This window comes from Opisthocomus hoazin, chromosome 3 (genome assembly GCF_030867145.1).
Source record: "Opisthocomus hoazin isolate bOpiHoa1 chromosome 3, bOpiHoa1.hap1, whole genome shotgun sequence".
Lineage (NCBI taxonomy): Eukaryota > Metazoa > Chordata > Aves > Opisthocomiformes > Opisthocomidae > Opisthocomus > Opisthocomus hoazin.
In genome coordinates, this window is record NC_134416.1 from 86,739,140 (window position 1) to 86,752,948 (window position 13,809).

Here is a 13,809-nt window from a genome sequence, read left to right on the forward strand (position 1 = left end):
CCTGCACCTTGGGCAACTCTTTTAGCAACACTTGTGACATACTGATATGCTTGAAGATATGGAAGGTGATGATGATAAAGAGCGTCTCTGCAACATTAAAAATTAAAGCTTTACTCTCTGAGGAGTAAGCAGAACACTACCCTGCACTCTGCATCTAGCATATCCATCAGCTTTGGGGTGACATCTAGAATTTCCAGTGAATATTGGTTTGCGTGCTACATAGTATTAACCAACATTTTTGTCTTACAGAAGTGGCAGCTAAGCATCCGATAGAGGAGCATCTAGGAAATAAAAGGGTGTATATATATTGTATTTCTATATATATATAATATGTACATATAGATGTACACCTATGTGTGTATGTGTGCACATACACACATACTAAAACTGCACGTAACAAATTCTGGACACAGTCACCCTAGGTACCAATAGAATATGTTTAATCTTGAGATATTTCTATGAAAAATCAGTAAATTTGTGACAGAGTTATGCTCATGCCAACTTAGTCTCATTGGGTTGCTGAGATGCAATCACCCAACACTCTTTTGCAAGTGGAGAAAAGCGGGGTCTCTACACATGACCGTGACCTCTCTACCAGGGAATGGAAACTGGGCTTGCAAAAGAAAGCTCAGCTCCATCACCCTGAATGGACATGGAATCAGAAGGGAACCTCTCAAATGCTTACTGTTAGTGCTCTAGCATTTTAGTCACCAGGAGGAGGGAGGAGGTTTTGGTATATCACTGGAAGCGAGTCATTTTATGAACTGCACCAATAATGTTGCTTATATTCCACTTGGCAACTAAATTAGTTTCTGAGGTTATAGTTACAGTAATAATGTTTATCTAGTTAGGCTATAAAATTGTAAAATTGAACTTATTAATTGGGCACTAGCACAGATGGATTTTGAACAAGATTTTTAGCTATTTTAGTAGCTAGGACACTGGTTTAGTGATAACTGTAATATTGTCTTAAAAATCTGACCCAGTGAATTATGGAGGTTGAGGGAACACAATCACTGCTGTAATATTTTAATAAAGCAGTCCATATTATACTGAAGGCATGTAAAATGACTTGTTTCTGTGAAAGCCACTCTTCTGCCACTTGGTTTGATAGGCTAATAAAAAGAAAGGGCATACTGTAGTTGATGATAAGGTTTTAGACCTTGTATTTCATGAAGCTGAAATGTAAGGGGTAAGACAGTACACATTTCTCCGTAGGAAACTTTTGTCCTTACACAGATTCAGGTTTTCTGTGTATGAAATCTAAGCAAAATAGGTTGCTATACATAAGCCTTACATCGTGAAAGAGAGCAATAAAAATTTAGAAAGTTATCAGGTTATGAATTTGGTGGTTACAGTCTCACAGCATACCACTAACTGGGAACATTAGGTAGTACAAGTCTCATTGCCACCTGGAATTCTTTTAAACTATACAGTAGTTATGTCATTTAAAGGAGAAAGAATGGTAAATGCTCAATTAATTATAAATTAAAAACACAGAGAGAAAACATCTGATTATTTTAATATGCTCATAAGAATGATCTTCATCGCTGCATAATTCATTTTAACATGAAGTAGCCAGTTCTGCAATAAGCCAGTTCTCAAGGATAGGTCAGTTCTGCTAAGACTTTAAGAATATCATCCTGAGCCAGGTGGGAAGACTGAAGCCTGTCAAAGGCATTGAAACCTGTGGGAGGTGGTCAGAGTGTCTGAATCTTAAGGCGACTCAAAGTGGAAGTGACTGTGAATAAGCACTGAGGTGTTCGCAGTACCCTAGCCGGACTGGTAGGAAGTTTCATGTACTGGGATGGATTCTGCAGCACCTAGCTCCAGTGAACCTTGCCCTCAGTAAAGGTGTGCTGATAGGCTGCTGGCTGGGCAGGTTTGGCAGCCTGGGAAGAACACACTTTCTCAGTTCAGGGCTCGCTCTCCTCTTTTCTGTTGAATTTGGCTGTCAGCACAGCGTAAGATGACAACTGGGGCAGCTGAAGGGTGCAGCCCAATTCCTGGTCCTCTGTGCACTCCTGGAAAGGTGCAAAAAATCTGCAGGGTTTCAGCTGACCCCAAATCACCCAGCCAAAGCCATGCACTGGCCTGATCTATGCTCGCAGCCTCTGGGCAGCATGTGATGGAGAACAAAACATACAGAGGAGTTTTAGCAGGAGAACTTCAGCTGGCTTTGTACCTTCCTTGTGCCAGACAGCTACTGTGAGTGGTCCTAGGACTCGGTGATGAGTCTGTGGAGGCCAAAGCAGGGCCGTTTTCTCTAAATAACTCTGTTATTTCAATTTATAAAAAAAAAAATCAGTAAAGACTGTACAAGTAGACTCAACATGACTGAAGAGACCTTGCTTTTTAAGTAGTGAAGGAAGCACACAGTTCTGAAATTACAGTGAATATCAAATACCTGAGAAATTGATGCTGTCTCCAGACGCAGAGAAGAAATGACACAGAGGAGCATAGATTCTCTGATAATCAAGTATCTAGACTGATCCCAAATGGTCCCAAAGGAGAAACATGGCCTAGCTTAGGGGGACTTTATTGTTGCCCTCTTCTCCCTCAAGAGACCTGGCTGCCTGTGAGCTCTCTGCAAATAAAGAGCACTGTTTGCAGAAAGGATCCTTCTCCTTTTAGCTCTGCAGCAGCTGTAAATGCAGAGACTGATCAAGCTCTTGTTTGCCTCTTAGACACCAGAAAACCTCTGTGGTGGAACTGTCAGGAAGCTTTATGTTCATGTAGCACTTACAGGACAGCTTGTCAGAAGAGGCCTCTGCGTGATTGCCTAATAAAAATAATGAGTGAATAATCATTGGCAATATACATGCAAATTGGCTTTCCAAAGCATGGAGCTGCAAGACAAAGTTTATCAATCAAGGGCACCGAAGCAATTGTGAGCAGTCCCCAGAGACGGAGTCCTCCAAGAGTGCATGAAATCAGTCTGGCAGCCTGTGAACTATATAGTCCAGTTGCCTACATCCGTACAAATATTCACCCTCTCACCGTGGAGGCACCAAGGAATGGGGATTAAAAGGGCTCTTGCAGGACTGAAATAGTCAGTCCGCAGTGAGAAGCCAAGTAGAGGCTGATCATTATTTTATCTGTACTGAACAACACGTGTAAGCAAATTGCACATAATTATGACAAAATACCATCAACAACATGACAGTCTCCTGTCAGGCGCTGGGGCATTTGGCACACAGCCCTGCCGAGTCAGATGTTTGTTCCCTTTCTGATGCTTGGTGTTTGTGTTTTGCCTTTTGCTTTGACTCACACTCTTGCTTCGGTAAAGACTTGGTACACTGCTGTTGTGTACAGTGCTCACTGATTTATGCCAGAGGATTGAACTCCGGTAGCCAGTCTCAGCTTCATTCCTAACTGCAGAGGCTGTTCCCTGCCGGAAGCTCTTTCCATGAGAGAAGTGAACCCAACAAGTGACATCCCCAAAGGAGAGGGATATTCACACTACTGCAGTGGAAGGCAGGTGAAGATCCCTCCTCAGGGGAGCAGAAGGTCAGTTTGCCCTGAGAACTTCCTAGCAACCTCGTGCTATTGGACTTAGCCTTTGACACTCATGGCCTGAACTTGCTGGGGAGTCTTGCACCACTGCTAAATCACATGTGCCTTTCGGGGAACTGATGGTCTGTCCCCGTTTCAACCTTGCCAACAAGGGCCTTTCTATTGACTTTGTTGGGAGATGGCAAAAGCTGCAAGAATAAAGGCTGGAGTCTCCAAGTCAGGAGGTGCTGTACTGCAAGCGAGCTGATCTCATCCTGTTTGACTAGTCTCGACCAAATGCAGATGAACGCCAGAGATTTCTGAAACTTATAAAATCAAGAGAGAATCACTAGTCAGAATAAATGGCTTCAGCTTTAAAGCTGCTTGCTTTGCAAAGCAATCCCGGCTGGTTATCCTGCATTAGGATAAAGTTAAAGAAATGGGCAACACAACTGCAGAGATAAAATCTGATACTGACAAATACAGTGTAGTTCACAGGGCAAGTTACAAGAATGACTAAACAGTGCTGCCAGTGTTCAAGCTGCATAGTCACAATTTCTGTTGCAGGTGTAACTACTGCCCACAAAAAAGAGCTTTAAAAGTATGCTGTAGGTACTTAGCAACTGGTCCTGCAGAAGCAAGCCAGTCCTGGATATCTTCCAAGGCTTTGCAAATGTTTGGAGATATAGGTCCATCTACCTGATGAAGCCATCAGAAAGCACAGGATTAAGTACAACTTCTGTCTGGGTTTCCCCTTTTTCAGAAATCTTGTTCAGATGCAAAACCTGGCTATGGCACTGGTCTTGGATTTCTACTGGCAGCCCATTTGGAGGAGGAGGACAAAGAACCACGGCACACATGTGCGTCAGCTCTGTAGCAGAAGTGCTGGTACGAGCAGATGTGGGGCAGGGTTTAAGTGCAGTGGAGTGCAGCGTTTAAGGCCTTAAACTTTCGGAGAGTTGAAGGATGCAAAGGGGAGGCGGTAGCGCAGGAGGTGGGCAGGCAGCAAGTCCCCATTGCCCCCCTGAAAGGGCTAAACTGAAGAATAGTGTCCGTGAATTTTTGTATCACCCCTGATGGGGAGGGAGTGCGGGCTGTACCCCAGGGAGCCAGAGTGAGGGCATACAGACCCCCCTGCACCCCACATCTTTGGTTTTGAGGCTGAGCCGCTAGAGATTTTGGTACAAAATAAAGGGAAGGTTGAAAAGCAAAGCCACGCACGAAGTGCTTCTCACTGAGCGATGCTGTGTAAGGCAAGAACAAAGGCTGACGCCTCTCCAACAAGGCAACGAGCCCTCTAGAGGCAGCTGCAACCAGAGCAGTCCCTACCATGGCGGCGTGCCATGGAGAGAGGGGTCCCAGGCCTTTGCACCCTCTCCGAGCCCCCCGCTCCCCCTCAGCCCTTCCCTGCGTCCCCGTCCCCCAGCACCCACCCCTGGTCCCCGGCAGCTACCCCCGCATTGGCCAGCAAACTGCAGGTGTCCTGGGAGAAAGGAGGTGCAGCTGGGCACGCAGACAGCAGCATTTTTTCTTTATCAAGTCACTAAAAAACTGTTTACATACCATGTTCTGGTACATTACGTGTAGACCATTGAGCAGCCCTCATCCCACCTGGCATTTCTTTAAAGATGTGGCAAGAATTGAGGAAACCAGCTTCTCTCAGCTACCCAATAATCCTTACAGAGTCAAACTACGCATGAGATGAATCTAATCACCTTTAATCTCAGTCCTGGTAGGAGTCATTAAGTGCAGCATGCATAACCTCTCCTGCCTACGGGAAGGACCAGGGCGTTGCCTGGTCCAGCAAGGAGGGAGGGAAGAGCGATGGAAAACTACTGGAGAGCTGTGCAGGATGACGAGCAGGCTGTGGAGCAGGTTCAAACATAAAAGGTGATAAATTTCTTACTGTTAATGCATTAAGTAAAAACCCAGACTCCTGTACTTTCTGTCCTAGGAAAGCAGTGGATGCTGTGGGTATGCCGTGGTTTTTACCAGGCCAGTTTTCCAAGGGATACCAGCACAGGAAGCTGGCTCATCCTTGCCATCTCTCTGTTCTGGTGAAGCAGGTACAAAATAGAATATTTGCCATTCCTGGTTGCTGCAAAAACTGTTTAATAATTTGTCATATCAACTGGCTAGGACATATCTTGGGGCTTCTATTCCCCTGGGAAAGACAATTTTGATTCAACCTGCTTTTACCAAGCTCTTGCTTCATTTTCAAGGACTTGGAACTTATCAAAAGCAGCAGTTCACTATAGAAGAGAAGTCGTTCAGGCTTTGAAAAAACTCTCCAGGCACTTTTGTATACCCATCTTAACAAGAGAGCATAAAACCTTTCTGCGGTCCTCCTCAGGAATGTGTTATGGCCTGGTCATGTGGGTTCAGCTCAGTCCAGAGAAGTGTCCTGCACCTTTTCTCTGCTTTCTCTTCAAAGGTCTGGATGCTTCCTACCTATCTGCTATCAAACGACAATTTCTCCACAAGGACAACCTTTCCTTTTACTCCCTGTTTCCTCAGAGAAACCACCCTGTAAGCTAAGAATCAAAGGGCTTAACACCTTAAGCCCCTCATGACGATGTTTGAGGTGTCAATCGCTGAATGATCTTGCTCCAGTGTTCTGCAAGATACAACAGCAAAATGGTTCCAGTGATTTCTCGGCTGAAATAGCTAAGTCTAGCACTACCATTTCTTACGTCCTTACTTTTCTTGACTAGATCTTAATTAAAAACCCATGAAAATTCCATACTTTGAGCAAGAGACAGCGATAATTTGAAACATGTAATTAATTTCTCTGCACCACTGCCAGGTTCATCCATCCATCTCAGACAAAGAAAAAAGAAAACCCAGCACCTTACGTAAGTCTTTCACAGGATATTTGCAGGATGATATGGAAAAAAGGCATGTATCAGTCTTTTCACTTCAATTTATTGTGCACATAATTTTTAAAGGTGTGATGGCCAATTTGATTCAAGTAAGAATATCTGTTAGCTAGCCGTCACCTGGCTGCTTTTGGAGAGCAATCAGGGGAGGTGTTCTTGATTTTTTTTTTCCATCTCCAAATGGAGACAAGTATTAGATGCACATGTCCTCAGAGGGAATGGAAACATGTTCTTTCATTCAATCTCTTTGTTAATATTTGCTTTGGTAAACTGAGAAGGCTTTTGGAATCAGCATTTTTAAGTGAGATAATACTACAGCTTGATGCTTGGGCTGGTATGTTAGCAAGGCAGGGGAAGGACTATTTATTCCTGAAATTCTGTGACAGAATTGATGTAAAGCCTAAAAAAGATATGTTTCTTTTACGAAGACATTGCTGCCGTGTAAGCAACAGTCCACACATTTCATCTGCTTGTTATGTTGTTGATCTCTCATGAGCTACAAACCCCCACTGCTGTAAGCAGTAGTAACAGCAATCCCTAGCCCACAAGCAAATACTTGTAAAGCAGCCTAGTCCTAAACTGGAAAACACATAACTAGCTGATTTTTTCAGTTTGATTTTAAACTTTCAGCCAACAATACCCTTGGTTTCCTGCATGCATTTTTGGGGGCAGAAGTTCCAATTTAGTTAATGCCATCTTAAAGGAACCAAAAATTTACTTTTTGCTCTTGACTTTGTCCTTCGGGCTACAGAACTCTGAAGATCAAGATTCATTTTGGTCAGAACGAAGAGTAGAAAAGAGTATCCTGGGTTTTGTCAAGCAGTTCTCTTGCCTCCTTTGAGTGCTCAGCCTTTGGTGGCTGCAGCGGGGTCAGATGCATGGCTGTATCATAAGCCTCTTGGACCAGTCTGTTGGCAGGGAAGGAACATGGCTTGGAAGGAGCCACTGTCTTCCTGGCATTTTAACCTGTCTTTGGGTGCCATTTTGCAATAAAATGAAGAGCTCTTGCCCTTCTTCTTTGTAATTAGAGATTAGGTTTGATGTCTTTCCTTTGACCAATATAGTGGTAGCCCTCTGGGGCTCGGGGTGGGGGAGGGGGAATTTGGCACTTGTCATGACTGTCTGGTCAGTGCCAAGGTTTTATTGTTTCTTCTGAATCCAGATATCAAGTAAGTAAAATCTATAATTCGCATTATTAAGGCTGGCTGGTGCCTAGCAGAAGGGACTGGTTTCCCAGCAAACTGGCTTTTAAAGGGGAAGAGCTGCAGTCACAAAATGTTTTTGCTTACAATGAGTCAAAATTTCCCATGTTTCAGCTTGTGTCTGTTGCCTCTTGCCCTTCCAGCAAGAAGAGTCTTGTTCAGTATTTGCAGACAGCAGGTCACATTCTCTCATTTTAGCTGAATATATCCAGCTCTCTCAGCTTCTCCTCATGGATCAAGTGGTCCACCCTCTTGGTGGCCCTCTGCTAGACTGGCTTCAGAGTGTCAACATCTTTCTTGTACTGCATAGGCCAAAACTGGGTATAGCACCCCAGTTGTGGTCTCACAACTGTGGAGTAGAGGGAAATAATCACTTCTTCATATTGGCTAATGCAGCCTGGGCTGCCGTTGGCCTTCCTTGCCGCAAGGGTGCATTGCTGGTTAACTTGGTGTCCACTGGGACCTCCAGGCTTATCTGCAAAGCTACTTTCCAGCCAGCCAAACCTCAGCCTGTCCTGTACACGGCGTTATCTCTCACCAGGGCAGGGCTTGGTGTTTCACTGTGTTGAACTTCCTTAGGTTCATGTCAGCCCATTTCTCAAGCCTTCTCTACAGTGTATTGACTGCTTTCTGTTTTGACATCATCTGAAAACTTGCAGACAGCACACTCATTCCCCTCATCCAGTCCCTTAGTACAGACCCTAAACAATATTGGCCCCAGTATGGATCTCTGAGGGACTCTACAAGTAAGCAGCTGCTATTTGGTCTTTGTACCCATGATCACTACCGTTAGAGGCTGAAGGTTCATGTGATTTTCCACCCAGCTTCTTGTCCCTTCATTTAGTCTACCTCTCACCAATTTCTTTCTAAATTCTATTCCCAGAAGATATGGAAGAAGTTAGGACTTAAAATAACAATTTGGGTTCTGAACAAAACATTTTTATCAGCTTGTGCAATAAGTAAATGCATAAATTGTGGTGGCAACTCATGCCAAAAACTTGGTTTGTGGATTGTGAAGGCGCTGCCAGTTTGACCAGAGCTCTGCCAAACAACCAGCGGAAAATCAAGGATATTGGGAGATGGCAAGCACCTCATATAGGCTGGCTGTTGGAAGATAACTTACATAATACCTATGTCAGACTAAGGCTTGATCTAGTTATTTTGAAAACATTAAGCTTGTTCAAAAGATAATGAGTCCATGAGCTAAGCCCTGGACATCAAGCTATCGCTATTATTTGAGATATACCTGCCAAATACGTATAAATAGTATTGTTATTGTCTTTAGTAACCATTTGTAGATAATTCCCTACAGCTTATGTGCAGTATTTCTTAATTCTTGGAAACATAAGATCTTTTTCCTTTGATTTGTAGTGATTAGTTTAATTCTTCCTTTTCTAAGAGTAGCTGCTGTATTCATCTCTCCACGTTACGCAGGAAGAAAGGATGACCACAGAAATCAAGTAATACTAAGGAAAGATATATAAATTAAAAACTACAAAACTCTCAAGAAAAGTTCCTCAAAACTCATTTCTTCCAGATTTCAGAATTATTTTTAACTCCCTTGGATGTTACTCTTGCTGATGTCTCTGTATTATATATAGAAGCAACACTTTCAGAAAAGGGACTCGTGATTTTAGACGCCGCTATTTTGAGCGCTTGAACAGAGACATTTTACTGGAGGCTGGTCATTAAAAGGTGATACTTATCATTCTCCAGCAACTATCTGGAATCTCGCAGATTCCACGGACTTTTGAAAATAGTGGTTACATGTGCCTTCTGGTTCGTGGAGTCCCAGCTACTGAGGTCATAACTGGGGCTGTTACCCTATCTCCATGCATTAACCACCTGTGGTGGTGCTGAGGATGTTCAATAAACATACATCTGACTTTTCTCTTTGGCTGAAGTGTTGCCAGATGCTGAAGAAGCCCAGCTCTGAACTTCGGAGACATTTAGGATGATTTAAATAGGAATCAGGAGCCTGCCTTCAGGTGCTTGGACTTTATGCAATATAAGTAGGATGAACAGTTCCAGGTCCTCTAAGGCTTACTGTGCCCTGCGAGGAACATCATGGTGCAGGTCCTCAAAGTGCCCAGCTTGGAAAGACAATGCAGCACGCTGCATCTCCACTTGCCCACCTGCACCTTCCTTCAGTCCAGCGCAAGGTACACGAGGGAGCATTGTCCAGCCGCCTCTTGACTCACCATGCAGCTGGGACGTGGCTGGGGGACTCACCTGGGACTGAGGATTCAAGGGAGCACTGTGGACAGCATCTGTTTTCCAGTGCAGGCACAGCTGAACGAAACTTATTGGTAGGTCTGGAGCAGCCCAAAAAACTTACGAAGAACTGGAAATACGCTACAAAAGAGCAAGAAAAGGGAAGGAGCGGGAAGTTAGTCAGGCAGACCTTTTCAAGTTTCAAAGACACATCCCTACCTCACCAGCAACGGATGGGTGAATTTTTCCCACCCCCCCTTAAACTAGATGCGCACATACGTGTTAATTTTCTGCAGTGAAAAAGATAGGGCAATAGCAAACCCAGAACCTAAATATAGCTGCTTCTACACTTAGTTACTATGTGATGCAGCTTGATGATGGTTGCCAGAGAAACCCATTTATGCTGTTGAATAAGGTTGTCCTGTCCCTGCTTTATGCTCTCCCACATAATGAACTTTTTAAAAAGTGAAGGTTTAGTGCAGAATTGAACTATAGGGAATGCGCTGCATACGGAGGCAGTAAGTGTTTGGATGTCAGTTCTGCATGTGTACTTATCCATCATGGGGCATGGTGAAATAGCTCAAGGTGTCTCTCTAAAGTGCTAGAGAACGGCAGCTTTGTTAGCTTGGTCTGAGCTCTCATGTCTCAGATGTGGGGGTGGGTAAGGAGAGGCACTTTCACAACACACTCAGCAAAACTTTTCCCCATCTCTTGAGTTCAGCGAGGAATTAACTTTTTATCAGTTATGAGGTGTTGGATTACTTCATGACTGCATAGCTTTTCATAATCATGGGTTCTTCCCTGCCAAGGACTAGAAGCAGACAAGCCAATGAACCACGTGAACTGAGAGCAGCACCTATGGCCTTGAACTGTCCCTCCTTCCAGTAGCTGCAATCTGGGCCAGCTAGCCTGACAGTGGATCTAGACAGTAATATCTCTATTAAACTGTCAGACCTGTGCATTAAGACTCAACAAGGCTGCCAAGGGCACAAGGGAAATGGGCTAGAGCTGGGCTATGGCCGGGCAGGAACTCTGCAGCCTGGGAGGCAGATGGCTTTGCTAGGATAAAAATACAGGGCTACAAAATCATGAGCCTTGTGGAGCAGACATATAGGGGTTGAATAACTGTTCAGTCTTCTCTGGTATGAGAAGCAGGATCCATGAATAATTCTGGTTTCCAGGTCTCAGTTAGGTCTCCTTCTCTGCCATGTCTTGTGTAAAGGAGCGTAGCACCACTCAGCGGAATCTTCACCTTCTCCTGGGCTAGGCTTCTGCAAAGGCTGTCCTTCACATGTGCGGCTATTTGGTCACTGGAACCGACCTCCTCTACCTCATAGCCTTGTCTGCAAAGAATGGATTTTCATGGTGGGCTGTGAACTGAGTAACATCTCTTACTCTTGGTCAAGATGAAGAGCAAAAATGCAGTCCTCTGATAAAGCCTGTTAATTAGTCCTGTGAACTTGTAAGAGGCTGGGAACCTTTCAGTCTTTTAAAAGGAAGCGCATGGAATATTTCCCTTGGGACTTCCCCTTTAGCTCTGGAATTAGGTCAGGCTTATTACTTATTGATTATTCAGGGCATTAGTCTTGTGACAAAGGTTTCAGCAAAGCACTGAACAGGGAAGGAACTATACTGAAAAACAACAAGGCTGAAAATATGGCCACAGGAAATAAAAAGTATTGATCTCCAGAAATATTTGCCCTGGCTGGGGAATAGCAGACCCAAAGAAAAAGAATGACAGGGCTTCAGCTCACAGCAGAAGCTTCTTTTTGATAAGATGGGCAAAATAAATCGGAGGGGGGAGCGATGGTGAACCAGTGAAAGCACTGGGAGGGAAAAAAAGAAATTAGGAAATATCATGCACAGCTGAAGCCAAACTGTTAATCAGAGAGTGCAAAGTTCCCCAAATGATTTGTATGCTGCGCTTAGAAACCACTCACAGCTGGGCAGGAGATCGATAGTACAGTGACAATTAGATATTAAGTAGAAGGAGAATGCTATGGAAACACCATGACCAGATTGCTAGAAATATGTGAACATGAGGAATGAAGGTGGAAATAATATTTTAAGAGCTCGATATTGGAATCGGCCCTCTCCCCCCAGGTAAAACTGGCCTTGTTTCTTCTGAAAGGTGTCTTCAAGGCTTTTTAAAATAACCTCAGATGTTTCCCTTGCTGCCAGTCTAATGTTTCCTCTCACTTATTTTCATTTTCTTAGGATCTGACCATGACTCCTTTTATTGGTTAAATATATGGAAGCTGGTATTTGGTTTTCACGTGTTTTCTTTCTCATGGGACTCATATTTTAAAACCTGCTGACACAGTCCCAATCTGGGTGCTGGTTTCATACTCTGTTCTGCCTGAAATGCTAAGACAGTAAGTTGCTTTTTTTTGTTTTTCGCTCCTCCTTCACACAATGACTTCTGCAATAAGACCCCGATACTTCATTAGAGTTGCTAGGCATTGCTGTAGCGCTGGTAATTGTAATAAAGAACAACACACATTCCCAGAACATGTTTCAAAGTCCTTCTCACCTTGACAAATACATGCAGACATGCAGAAATACATCGAGAGGTTTACCCCTACCCAGTGTGGTCTCCTAGCTTAGAAAAATCCTACCTTCAGCCTCTTTGTATCATTGCCTTCTTGATTACTGTGGCTTTCATTATCGAATTTCTTTCTTCAAGGATTCAAAAGTCAGTGGTTAATAATACTTTTCTCATAATTTTCTGGCTCTCATCTTTGTGAGCAGGCAGGAGTTGTTCTCTTTCAATTTACAAAAGGACAAAAGGTTTCCATAGGCTTGCTGCTCTACCTACACACTTGGGAAACTTAGCAGGGAGAGAGATGCCGGTGAAGCACAAGATCCATTAGCAATTGTTTCCCTTGCAACGGTACAAGAAAACGTGATTCTCTACACAGTGTTGATCACAAATAAATTCCCAGGTCTCCCTTTGGCAGAGGGGAGATACTTCACAGCCATACTTTCTCTTGCTATTGCTGTAGCTAAGATTGAACCACTGGCAAGTTGCAGACAAATCTTTCAGCAAGTGCCAGCAGAAGTGGTTGGTTGTAATGAGGGCTCTGATTCCGTTTTCACAATGGTGAAACAAAACAGGAGCACATCTCAACCTGGGAAGCCTCTAAGAGCAATGCCTATGGCCTTGCCCTAAACTCCAGGTAAGGACTTCTGAGGTTTTGGGTCAGCCAAAATTTGGTTGTGGTGTGACAGAGGGGTCATGGTCCCTGGGTCCTTTGGAAAATAAGCGGGGTACCCATCCTCTACCAGTCAAATAACAAGCACAGTTTGCTTCTGCTCTGTGCCAGCTCAACCCCGTTGACTAGCTTTTATGGACAGGGTAGTGTCTCAGCACATCTGTATGATCAGCTGGAAAAGGCTCCCTGCCAGCCCGAAGGGCTGGAGGTAGCCCCACAGGGGATGTTGCCAGGGCTCGGCACCATGCTCTGGTAGCCACATGGCCCACATTGTGAGCCACGTGCCCCAGCGTGGGAAGAGCTCCTCTTCCACCGTCCTGTCCCGGAGCTGGAGCGGGCGCACGGCCCTCGGTGCTGAATGCCACAGCCGCAGCTGTAGGTTTTGTACGCACACGACGTGGGTGCACGCTTGTGACAGCGTAAAGGGCTGGGAAATAAAACCCTCTGCCACACGTGTGATTGCTTCAAGTTATTCTTCAAACGCGAATGACTGGAGTGGGGAAATAAGAGAAGGAGAAGAGGGCAATAGACTTTGCCACAGAAGCAGCCACGTTCCTGCAATTCTTGGGGTTCAAACAGTAGAAGAGACAGAAGAAAGCAAGTGTGGTGCCAATCACCGTTTTCAATATCCTCCCACGTAGCAACTGCTTCTATTGAGCCTGTCTATTGTGAAAACCCCTCTTGCACTGCAAACAGAGCAGGAGTTTTCGGCGAGCCTTGGCTCCCAGAGGAGGAAAATGCTGTACTTTGTTCAATGGCAGTGAAAACTTGTTTATATGTTTGCTTTGCTTGAGTGCTGTGAAA

General features: G+C 44.4%; 1 protein-coding gene across 2 annotated transcripts in view; it reads right to left on the minus strand.

Moving 5' to 3' along the window:
- PHACTR1 (phosphatase and actin regulator 1) overlaps positions 1-13,809 on the minus strand; it is a 413,139-nt gene that overhangs the window by 356,135 nt on the left and 43,195 nt on the right. For both annotated transcript variants that reach the window (XM_075416933.1, XM_075416934.1), the window contains one exon: positions 9,809-9,931. The gene's annotated coding sequence lies outside the window, so the exon portion shown is untranslated. The remainder of the gene's footprint in view (positions 1-9,808; positions 9,932-13,809) is intronic.